The following is a 13,242-nucleotide window of genomic DNA, read 5'->3' on the forward strand; positions in this document are numbered from 1 at the left end:
AAATGGAGATTCTGGTGATTCTGGCCCAATGGCCCAGAGGGGAAAAACAGATCTTAATCACTTTCCTAAAGGCGTGCAAGGTCCAGTTCACCCGTATACCAGGGGAAAAATTGGTCTAAAAGATAAAAGCTGCCACCGAGAAGTCATGGCTGTTGAGCAATAAGAAGTTCCATTGCTTCAAGGAAGGACCTAAAGTGTAATTTTTATATTGGAGCATATGGAATAAGAAAATACTCTTGGAAGCATATATGTTCTATGCCAGGTATCAGATAAACAGCCCTTTGTGTTGCACTGGAGAGCATAGGTGGGCATAATGAGAAATGGCCATATTTTATTATTTTGGAACAATTGCAGCTTCTGGATGATCTTTAAGGACAATCCTGCGTAGACTATATTGCAGTAATCCAGTCTAAAGGTCAAAGGTATCAATGATCTCAGCAAGGTACCACGATCCAGGAACAGACACAGATGGCACACTAAATGCACTTGTGCAAAGGCCCCCGACTTCAGCTACCATGTGCTATTGAAAAAGGAGCCATGAGTCTTGGTAAACATCTAAACTGAAAACTGAATAAGAGCACAAAATGACACAACCCCACTCAGAGTCAAGGATTATTAGTGCCCTGCAGTGTTCATACTCAAAGTACTTCAGAGAATTTGAAGGCATTCTAGCACCTAACGAATGAAGTAGAACTCCAATTGTATTTGAATGCATTCAAACGGCCTGATTCCTTTCAAAGCTTTTTCACTCAAAATCAGTCTCGATTTTATACAATTCTGTCTGTGAAAATTGTTGTCTGGGGTTTGGTATAGCAACAAGCTACCTACAGGTAGTCCTCGACTTACAACAGTTCATTTAGTGGCCGTTCAAAGTTACAATGGCACTGAAAAAAGTGACTTGGGAGCATTTTTCACACGTACTATGATCATTGCAGCATCCCCATGGTCATGTGATCAAAATTCAGATGCTTGGCAACTGGCTCATGACGGTTGCAATGTCCCAAGGTCACATGATCCCCTTTTACAACATTCTGACAAGTAAAGTCAATGGGGAAACCCAATTCACTTAACAACTGTGTTATTAACTTAACAACTGCAGTGATTCACTTAACAACTGTGGCAAGAAAGGTTGTAAAATGGGGGCAAAATTCACTTAACAAATGTCTCACTTAGCAACCAAAATTTTGGGCTCGATTGTGGTCGAGGACTGCCTGTATGTTTATTCAAAAATACATCCCCAAATTCAGAAAGTTTTACTCCCTAGTATGTGTGCAAATGAATGCAACTATTGTACCGTATGTGGTACAGTACCGTATTTTAAATAGTGGACCTTTCTTAGGTCCACTATTTAAAACATTATGGGGCTAGTATGGAAACAAAATGAAAATCATTAAAGACATGCAACTATAATTATAGTAAAGATTATCATTTGCCTATAACTGCAACATAAACTCTTCTATGTAAGGGAATATTACATAGGGCAGAGTCCATTTTCAGTGAACAGAAGCTATGTGGGTGTATTTAACTTGCCTTCAGGGATCATAATGCAGCCTTGGGCTATTCAGAGAAGTTGTTAAAGTATTCTGACTCACATTATGGTTGCAGGAAGTACAAAGGTTACAGCAACACACCGATTCATTTTGCTTTGGCATAACAACTACCTTGGAAATTACATACATACTGGATTTTTAAAATGACTCTTGCTTTAAGAGTAAGATCAACAGTTTGATATGATTTCTTCAGAGATTATGTGTTTTGTGTATCATAACCTAGTGTGACATAAACAAATTAGCAATCTTAGTAAATGGATACTTTCATGTTTAAATCCCAATATCCTAGATGCAATTGAAAGTTCTATAAAATTTATATATATATATATATATATATATATATATATATATATATATATATATATATATATATAAATTTTTAAGGTATGGAATAGATAGTATGAGTGGATAAACCAAAAGAAAAGAGGGTAAAGGTAAAATTCAGTAAGAAATTAAAAGTAACAAATAGGCACCGTCATTAAGATAACAGAGGTAATAAGTCACTGTCTATATACATGTATATAAAGATTTTTATATATTTAGTTTGTATGTTGTGATTTGTATTGTCTTATGTAATTTTATGGTTGTGAATATTTTGTATAGTTTTTATTTTTTTAAATTCAATAAAGTTTGTTTTTTAAAACCAAAAAAAAGAAAAAAGAAAGGAAGTTCTATATATCAACAATTTTACTTTACTTAAATATTTCTTCAGGAATTTTTTTTTGGGGGGGAGAAGGGTTACATATGGTTTTTCCAATTCAGTAATAAAATTCAGAATACCTAATTTAGGAAATAAATAATAGAAGTATAAGAGAGATCAATGCAACTGCCATAGTTGTACATCAGGAGGTATTTAAAACTAAAAAAAATAAAAGAACTGGAACTGCAGTCATGGATGGAAAAATCCATGCAATTATACAATAAAAGGGTAATTATTTCTATAGTCACATGCTCCTCCGTCCTTTCCTCCAGATAGGACTTCATTTAATCATAATATTTCAGATTTTAAATTATTTTTCTTTATCCCTTGAAAGGAAGGGCAACAATTTGGTGGGAACTTTTTGGAGGCATCTGGTTAGCTTTTATGGCAAAACAAAATAACAGAATAGGTCAGCCCTTGTCACGCTGTAGATCTCTTTTTGCTTCCTTTTATTTAAGTTAATTTGTCATGCAAAGGAATAGAAATGTTTCTATTATGCAAAGATACTTCTAAATATGCTGCTTATTCAGCCTCTTTAAGATCAGAGATGCTGAGAAAAAATGCACAAGATGAATTTAGAGCAGGTTCCCAATCTGTTATGTTCTAAAGATGCTGAATGTTAATTCCCAGAGTTCCAGGCTGCCATAGCATGGACTAAATATTCTAGTACAGGGTTGTTAAATGCGCGGCCCATGGGCTGGATGCATCATGCACTGGCCACGCCCACTCCCAGTTTAGTGAAGGGGAAAAAATATGTGATACGTCACGTGACAACAATGTAACACCACAAGTTTGACACCCCTGTTCTAGCACATATATAATAGCAACATAATTGGGACATTCTGGACAAAAGAAATTTCTTAACAGAGGCAATTTAAAACAAGATCCTTAACTTACTTTTCCTTTACAACTCAAATGAAGACAATGCTTGCCATAGTATATCCAAACAGCTTGATAAGCAGCAGTAAAGATTTACATTCTGAGTCTCAATTTAGATGTGAATATTTTACAGGCAATTTTACAATATTTTACATCAATCTATTTTTCCCTCTCAGGATTGTCATAGAGTCTACACAAAACTTATTTCCCTGATTAATTGCATTTTCTGTATTCAGTGAATAAAGTTATTGAAAGACTCACACTTAATATACTCCTAAAGTTAGTGTATTTACTTACTTATTAAATTTATACATCACCCGTCTTACCATTGAGAGCAACATTTGTAAAATCAGAATAGACTGGAAGCCTATTTGGTCATCAATGGACTTTCAATTTCTGTAAGACATTTTGGACCTTTAGATTAGTACTCTATGGAAATATGCTGGAAGAAACAGAAGTGAGCACATGATAGAAGCCAGTTAGAAAACAAAGGCCACAACAGTGAACAAAAATACCTCTAAGACAGGGGTGTCAAACTCACAGTGCCATGGCATCATCACATAATATATCGGGACTTTTTTCCCCTTTGCTAAATCAGGCATGGGCATGGGCATGGCCATTGTGTGACGGATCCGGCCCGTGGACCAGGAGTTTGACAGCCCTGCTCTAAGAAGTCAGAGGAATGTACATAATTCAGGCCAAGCATATAACGTTACCAAAGGAGTCATCAAAAAAAAAAAAAAAAAGTCAGGAAACAACAAACTCCAGAGCAGTGGCTGTCTCTTACAACAATCACAATGTAAGAAACAGAGCCTGAGGGGAAAAGTAAGCAAGGACAGCCATATCCATAAGGCTTTCAAGATCAGATTTTCAAACTCAAATCACCATGAGAATCACATGAGGTCAAGTTCATTAAGCCAAGCGCTATGATGCTCAAACCTTTTCAGCTGATTGATACCAATGTCATCTAGTGAATCAAAAAAATAAATAAATAAAGATTTCATGTTAAACTGTTAAATATAAATGAATTTTTAAAAACTGGGGGAAAACCATTTATCTGACAGGATTTTCATTAAATAGAACACAAATATTTGGTTTGGTTGTCTTGAAATGACAACATAAAATCGTTGAACTTAATTTGTTGAATTTTAAAAGGATTTATTCTGTCAAAGGAGAAAACTAGGCCTGAAAATAATTTCTAATTCTGCCAAGAAATATAGATGATATTGGCAGATCTCACGGAAAAAAAATATTTGTCTAACTTGGTATATGTAGCTCTATCATAGCAATATGATTCCTGCAAAATTAACTCCATTTAGGTTAGCTAAATGTTGGTTAAATAAAAACTTTCTAACATAGAGGAGGAAAAAAGAAATCACTTTTGATGTTTCCAGTTTTAATTAGTGGAAAGTATGGAGACTTGTAATTTCAAATTAAGTTTAAATTTTAAGTGTAGCAGTCTCACAGAACTACATTATAGTATTCATTCATTCATTCATTTATTTATGAGTAACAAACAGAATAAAAATAAAATTATGAAACAGAACTCATAATCAAGAACAGGAACTCAGATGAGATCTGCTGAAGACATTCAGATCAGATGAATTGGTTCAATTTTTGGCAAAATAGTACCAAATATATCCTATTTGACTCCTGGAACCCAATTTATTATTCAAATTGATGTGTTAATGGATGCTAATTCACAGATATTAACTGATTTCAGGAGGTTCAAACAAAAATGCAAGGAATGTACTGAAATTCTATACAGTAGAAATGGCAACATCCAAGATACCTTTGAAGATATTATCCACCTAGATACATGAACCTCTAATATTATGAGATGAAGTTAAATCAGCACTTTAGTTATTACCAAATTGGCAGGAATTGATGGAATATCTACAGAAATATGGCAAGCAATAAAAGAAGGATCAGTAAAGATTCTAGCCAAACTAGCCAGCAAGTCTGACGTACAACACAATAGTAACATATTTGAAAAGATCATTCTACATAAAATATTAAAGGAGACTTAACAGAGTGTGCAAAGTATCACACAATATGCTTAATTTCATGTGCTAGTAAAATAATATTTTTGGATCATCCCACACAGATTAGAGCCCTATAAGGAATTTATTTGATTGGCTTGATTAAAAAGCAGAGGAACACAAGATATTATTGATGATTTATGATAGATAGTTGAGGGGGGAAAAGGGGTATGCCACCTTGTTTAAATTTGTTTGGAGATCTATATCCTAAATCTGTTGATGAGAGTATTAAACCTATATGCTGAATATATACCAAAGGAAGCAGGATTAGAAGTTTTGCGCTTCTTTAAAACTGGGTCAGTAGTCAGTGCTATGCTGGTGACAGTACTGTATTCTGATATTCAAAATGCAAGTGACCTGCAAATTTTAATTATGAAAGTCAAGGAACACACTGAAATAATGGAACTAAGAATAATTTAAAGACAATAACAATAAGTACCACAATCATCCTTAGAATTGATAATGAAGATGCTGAAACAGGAGCTAGCTTCTCCTTTTCAGGATTGACTATCAACAGTAAAGAAACCAGAAGCTAAGTAATATGCTGCAGATTAGCACAGATTAGAGTAACAATGAAGATCTTGGAAAAGATTATTCAGATGCCATGATAAGTCTATATCTAGATCAAAATCATGCAGGCAATAACTATCCATGAGAAGCTCTATGGAACTGAAACAGATTTTGAAGAAGCAGGCTTTGAACTTTGGTGTTAAAGAAGACTTCTGAGAATATCAAGGATAGCCAAGAAAACAAATGAACTCACTTGAGGTACGAATTATCACTTTCAAATTATTGTACATTATATGAAGAAATAGCTTTCTTAAAGAAGGATATAATGCTAGAAAAGGTGGAAAGAAAAAGAGGATAACTGGGGAGCAAGGTAGATGCATTTGAAGATGTAAATGAAGGTGTAGGTAAAAATGACCTGGAGAAACTCTATCCGTGTGGTTATTAAAAATAGATACTGACTTGATGGCACATAATCTATCATGAAGTCCTACTGAGGTGTTTATTGTAGTAGAAATAGTTCTTGCCCTTGAATACTCGCAACAGTTAATGAGGTAAGTTAATGTAAATCAATTGCCTCAAGAATGTTCAATGATCCCACAATTAGGATTTGAAACCTGGTTTCCTCCATGCAAGATTCAATCGCTCCAGTTTTCAGTGATGGCAAGAAATGTCTTTTGTCAATTACATAGCTTTCTTCTTCTTAGCTCTCATCATTCAAACCTTAATTAAAGCACTAATTTTTAAGAAGGTCCCCAAACGTTGGGGGCTGATGGGTGAAGAATATGTCCTAGGTATTCGTGTAAATGATTGCTGTGGTCAGGAACTTGCCCACTTACAAAATAACACCCAACAAATCCCACATGACAGAAATGGTCATGTGGTACATGCTTCCTGGTAATCAATGTTACTATTCATTAGCTCAAGAGAACAAAGTTAACGTTTGTAACTGGCCACAATAAAGAAACTGAGCACTAAGAAAAAGAAGCAAGTGCAAAGCAATGTTCACCTTACTTTCCAAAAGACCTCTGCCTGGCAGAAAGGTTAATGAGGCAATATGACGCATTGGCACAGACTGCAATGATATAAACAAGGTCAAGCTCAGCAGCTAGCCCATGCAAAGTAATAGCCTTTTTTTGGCATTGTTAAATGCAGACTAAAAACATATGCAGAGTTCAGTAATAGTAAATGAGATAACAATTCACAAGCCAAACCAGGCAGGCAAGCAATGGCATATGGTCAGTTGATCTTCAACTTTCCTTTCTCTTCTGTCAGGACTTTGAAGTTGTTGGCCAGAGCATCCATATTGCCAGTGTGTGTTTTTTGGAATCAGCACACTTCATAGGGCCAAACAGGATGAGTGACTGGGCCCATCGTTCAATGAGCATATGCATCATTTTTATAAGAGGTTGTAAATCTTCTTTTATTGTTGATTTTTAGTATCTGATTTCAGTAATGGTTTCAGTAAGAAAATATGGGTCAGAAAGTGTATCTTGAAGTAAAGTGTGTCTGGAAGTAAAAAAATAGATATATTTTTTTCCAGAACAGAATGTTGGTTATGTCAGTAGTCCAGGTTCACAGTTAAACAGGACAAAAAGTTTATTTAACTATGGAAACTGTGGAAGGAATAAGTGCCAGAATTAAACTATGATTAGTGAATATAAAAAGGAAATTCTGTCATGTTGAAGTAATTCTTTCCTAGTATGAAATAAAGATTCTTATATAGCTCTGATTGCATATTGGACAGTCTTTAAGAATATTTTGAATTAAATCCTTGTCAAGCCATGCTGAGTTGAAATGAAATGGGCCTAGGAAATGCTGCCAAGATCTTGCCAGCACTCCTGATAGACAAACCACTATTATATTTTTTGACCACAAGTTCTCCAATGATCTACAATCATCATTTGCTGGGATCAGGGTTGATGGCTGCAAAACATAAAATATAAAAACTGTTTTATTTAGGCATGCTGTCAGTTCTCCAAGGTAGATCAGACCAGGAAATCAAAGTTACATATGCTAATATTGCTTTATTATAAGATTATAGTAACAGAATCTTGCAAGTTTAAATGTGCTTCCTACGGATGAAATTCCCTCATAGAAAAGAACAAAGTTATCTTTATTTCTTATGATTCCATTCCTGAGTTTTAGAAAGAATCTGAATCCAGTAAACATACATACAGATTAATAAAAAGGATTAGAGAAGACAGGTACATACCTCAATCCAAGGAAGAATAGCTTCCTGTTGAATGTAAGAAGGCCTTCCCCGTGACACACTCCCCTGGCTACTCAGCTAGCCTACTTGCAGATCCTACTTTGCCCTCTAGCTGCTATAACAGAGCCTTGAGTCAAGGCCCTTCCCACTGTGGTGTATGCCCCTTCTGTTCCCCATGCTGTACAATTATGCAGCACACCGAGATGGAATCTCCTTGTTCTGCCAAGGTCCCGACCCTACATTTAAAATTAGCAGAGAATCTGGGACTGCCAAGAAGATATGATGGGTGGGCTTAGTCTTGGACCAGCCTTGAAAAGTTCTGGGGAGGATGCACTGCTGCCATCTCCTCTGAGATAGCAGCCCTATCTGCTGGGAGACCCTGGTAAAAGGCCAAGTTTGCTCAGTAATAGCTAACTCTCAGATCAGTACTTCAGCAATGTTAGAAAGCTCTTCATACATTCAAACTTCTTCACAGCATTATCTATATATGGAAGTAAAATTGCATCAGATATTTTGCATTTTTACTGTTTCATTGTATTATTGATTGCATTGTATATATTTTTGGACTATGAACTGCTTAGAGTCTGCTATGATTGAAGCAGTATAAAACTTCATCCATACAGTAAGTAACTGAACAAACTTCTATTGTTATTTACAACAATCTCACAAAAGCCCCCACATCTGTGAAGAATTTTATAGCCCTCTGATTCCACTTCCTAAATCAAAGTAGTCTTTGCTCAATTAATTAATCTGCTTCAATGGAGTAATTCAACTGAAGTGGTATCAAAACAAAAGACCCTTTGAAGTTTTGCATGGTTCTATTTGCCATTCTAGGAAATCTGCTTTATCTTTTTCATTCTTTTTCAGCAACAGGTATAATCTGAGTGTTGAAAGCCATTTGTTTTTTCCAATGGTGAGGCTGCCTATTATAAACTCCCATTCCATAGAGCTTAAACTTCTGTTTCCTGCTCAGGAAAGGCCCTAAAATAGTTCTGTTAGCAGGTTGCTCCTCAAGATTGTTGCCATGCCACTTTAAGTTCTGGATATGTTGGGATCATGCATTTCATAGAGGTGTTATAATCTATTACCATAGTGAACAGAATGCTTTGATGTTTCTCTTCAATTGCCGTTAGTGTCAGAAAACATCCTTTCCCCCTATCCTTGAACCAGTTGCGGTCAAACCCTTATAGTTTATCAGGATGTGTTGCAAATCACTAGAGGAATATTCATAAACACTTGTAAAGAAATGTATGGGCATTTCTTTGTGAGGAAAGGGGGAAAGGCTATTTGTTAATTCATATGACTGGAAGCTCTGGGAAAGCACTGAAGCTAGCAATTGGCATTTCTGAAGTACAAAGAATGATTGGCTGATGATCTTGATTGGCCAGTTTAGTTTTAGAAATGATTGAAGTGTTGATATCAGCTTCAGACAAGAAGTATGTATTACTCAAGAAGATTTAATACAACTTTCAACTACTGCTCAAGCTTTGGTTCGACAAAATAGAAGAACCTAAGGATCAAAGACAGACCCGAGCGGCAGCCAAGCGTCAAGAGGAATTAAGACTGAATAACTACAGATGATTCAAGAAACTACAAAAACAGAAGCAGTGGGAGGAGCAAGACCAAAAAGTAAAATGCATGGAGATTTCCAGCAGATGCTCCTAAAGCTTCAGGTGGCCAAGAATGGCAACTAGATTTCTGACTTGGAATGTTAATGGCTTAAATTCACCACAAAAGAGGAGAAAAATATTTCATCATTTGAAACAGTTTAAAAATGATGTAATTTGTTTACAAGAGACTCATATTAGAAGTAAAGATCAAAAATATTTAATAAATGCAAGGTTAGGTATACATTTTGTTGCATCTGCTCCCGAGAGGAAGAATGCTATAGTTATATACCTAAAAAAAGACTTAATTGCCAAATTAATTGAAGCAGATGATCAAGGAAGATTTATAGCAATTGAACTTTTAATAAAAGGAGAAAAAATACTTTTAATTGGAGTATATGCACAGAACCAACAACAGGAAAAATTTTATAAGCTTTTACATTCCAAGTTACTACAATAGGATTACAAATCATGCATTTTATTGGGCGATTGGAATGGAGTTTTGGACACTAAAAAAGATAAGAAGGGGCTCTTGCAAAATATCTCAACGCGTGCTAGATTGCCAAAATCATTTTTTTGAAATGATGGATGATATGGAGTTGAGAGATATCTGGAGAGAGAGAAACTCTGAAGAAAAAGACTTTACTTTTTTCTCTGATAGAAATCAGTCTTTCTCTAGGATTGATTTTATATTAATTACTAATGATATTTTTTCTAGGGTGAAGAAGACGAAGATCTGCCCAAGAGTTTTAATGGATCATAGTCCAGTTTAGATGGAATTAGAGTATGGAATGGAATTTAAGAGGTCCTCGAGGTTAAATGAAAATCTGTTTAGATATGAGGAAAATGTAAAAGAATGCAAAAAATTTATGAAAGAATTTTTTATTATAAATATGCATAAGGGTACATCTATGGAAATGGTTTGGGATGCAAGTAAAGCATATATGAGAGGTATTTTGATATATTTGAATAATAAATATAGATGTAAACAGGAAAAAAAAAGGAAGGACTTAGAAGAGGAAATTTTAAAAAAAGAACAAGCTTTGATATTGAACCCAGCAGACAAGAAAATAAAAGAGGCAATTAACTTACTGCAAGGGCAATTTAATATGCTAATGGAAGATCAGGTCACAACTAATTTGCAATATGCTAAACATAATACTTTTTGCAATGCTAATAAACCAGGGAGATGGTTAGCATATCTGTTAAGGAAAAAACGAAAGTCACGGACCATAGAGAAAATAGAATATAAAGGTAAAGAGGTTTATCAGCAAAACATGATTAAAAAAGCATTTTTAGAATTTTACACGAAGTTGTATGCTAGTGATAAAATTCAAAGTATAGATGTAGATAGATACTTACAGAAAGAGAATATTCCTATAATTACAAGAGAGCAAAGGGAGGGTTTAAATCAACCAATAACTTCCAAAGAGATCATGTTTGCAATTAAGCAGTTGAAAGTGGGTAAAGCCCCTGGGACGGATGGTTTGACAGCTGCTTATTATAAACACTTGCAATTAGAAATGGTGGGACCTCTCAAAGAGTTATTTAACAACATACAATCTGGAGGAGATGTACCCCCATCTTGGAGGACAGCTTTTATTTCTCTGATTCCAAAAGAGGAGCAAGACCATACTCAGCCAAAAAATTATAGGCCTATATCACTTTTAAATACAGATTACAAGATTTTTGCTAAAATACTAGCAAATAGGTTAATTACAGTCATGCAACAAATGATTCATAATGATCAAACTGGTTTTATAAATGGCAAACAAATGAAGAGTAATGTAAGGCAAGTGGTTAACCTATTAGAGTATTTGGGGAAGAACAACCAAATCCCTGTGGTGCTAATATTTCTCGATGCGGAGAAAGCATTTGATCGATTGAATTGGCATTTCTTATTGAAAATAATAGAAAAGATGCAGTTTGGAGAATATTTTACACAATCTATTAAGGCAATATATCAGAAACAAACAGAGCAAATAATAATTAATGGTAGTTTAACAGATACTTTTAGTAAATGAAAAAGGAACAAGACAAGGATGTCCCTTGTCTCCATTATTGTTCATCTTGACTTTGGAATTTTTGTTGAGTAAGATACATGGGTCGGACAAAATAAATGGAATTAAAATTAGGCAGTATGATTACAGAGTACGAGCATTCGCAGATGATTTGGTTGTTACTTTAACCCAACCATTACAGTCGGTTGTAGATTTAATGGATATAATTAAGCAATATGGGCAAGTATCTGGATTTAAAATAAATGCAGGGAAAACGAAGATAATAACTAAAAACATGACTACAAATCAAAAAGATGAATTAGAAAGATTAACAGGATGTGAAATGGTAAAAAAAGTTAAGTATTTGGGGGTTTATATTATGACATCAAATGCGAAATTATTCACGCATAACTATGATCCATTGTGGCAAAAAATACAGAGAAAGATGGAAAATTGGAAAAAATTACAATTATCCTTGTTAGGAAGAATAGCAGCAGTAAAAATGAATGTTTTGCCTAAGTTTTTGTTTCTTTTTCAAATGATACCAATACTTAAAAAAGATGAAAATTTGAAGATATGGCAGAAGGGTATTAATAATTTTGTTTGGGCAGGGAAGAAATCGAGAATAAGACAAAAAATAATGCAGGATATACGTGAAAGAAGAGGTCTCAAAATGCCCAATTTAAGACTATATTATGAGACAGCTGCTCTATCAGCAATGAGTGATTGGATAAACTCAACAGAAGAAAGAATATTGAATATTGAGGGATATGATTTGGTTTACGGGTGGCATGCTTATTTACTATATGATAAGAAAGTGGATAAGACTTTTAAAAGTCACATATTAAGGAATGCTTTATTGCGTGTCTGGAAAAAGTATAAGTATAAATTAAACGAGAAGTTACCAATGTGGGCAATACCCAGATATGTGATAGAGAATATAAGTGTAGAGTAAAAACAAGATGTGATTACATACAAAGAGCTTCTTAACAAGGAAAGAGGTATATTACAACTAAAATCTTTGAATCAACTAAAAGAAGAAAGGATAATTCAAACATGGTTTCAATATGTACAGTTGCAAGCTAGATGGAGAGAAGATCAGAAAATTGGTATTTTGCAAAATGAGGAGAACTTGGTAAAACAGATTAGAAATCAAAGTCAAATGCATATAAAAAGGTTGTATAATGCATTGGTAGAAACAGATTCAGAAACGGAGTGGAGAAATGGAGGAGTGGTGGGTGGGGGAGGAAAGGGGTGGGAGGAGGGATGGGGAAAAATTGTTGTAATATTTGATAAAACTTTTTAATAATAATAAAAAAAAGAAGTATGTAAGCGCACATTGGTAGAATACAGAAATAGTCTAAAGGAGACATGATTCCTTTCTGAATATCGGAAAAGAACCTGTTAGAAAGAAATGGGAGAATTGGGGGGGGGGAGGCACTCTCCAATGGGTACATTAGAGCTAAGGAAATGAGCATCTTATTGTTTTCTAGAACTAAGATTGAAACAGCATTTGCAAAAATGGTACTTAGGAATCAAATAAAATAAAAGGACACTGCACTAATTATTTTAGAGGAAGACAGCCCTCAATTATAAACATTGCTTCAGACCCAGATAATTCTCATCTATTATTTGGCTTTTGCTTATTATTTTTGTGACCTAAGTCACAGAACCACTGATATAAACAGGTTTACACTCTCTCTACACAAAGTAAACAATACGGGAAAGTGCAAATAGTTTTTTAA

Source organism: Pantherophis guttatus, chromosome 6 (genome assembly GCF_059756535.1).
Source record: "Pantherophis guttatus breed Tessera chromosome 6, ASM5975653v1, whole genome shotgun sequence".
In the NCBI taxonomy this organism is placed as follows: Eukaryota; Metazoa; Chordata; class Lepidosauria; order Squamata; family Colubridae; genus Pantherophis; species Pantherophis guttatus.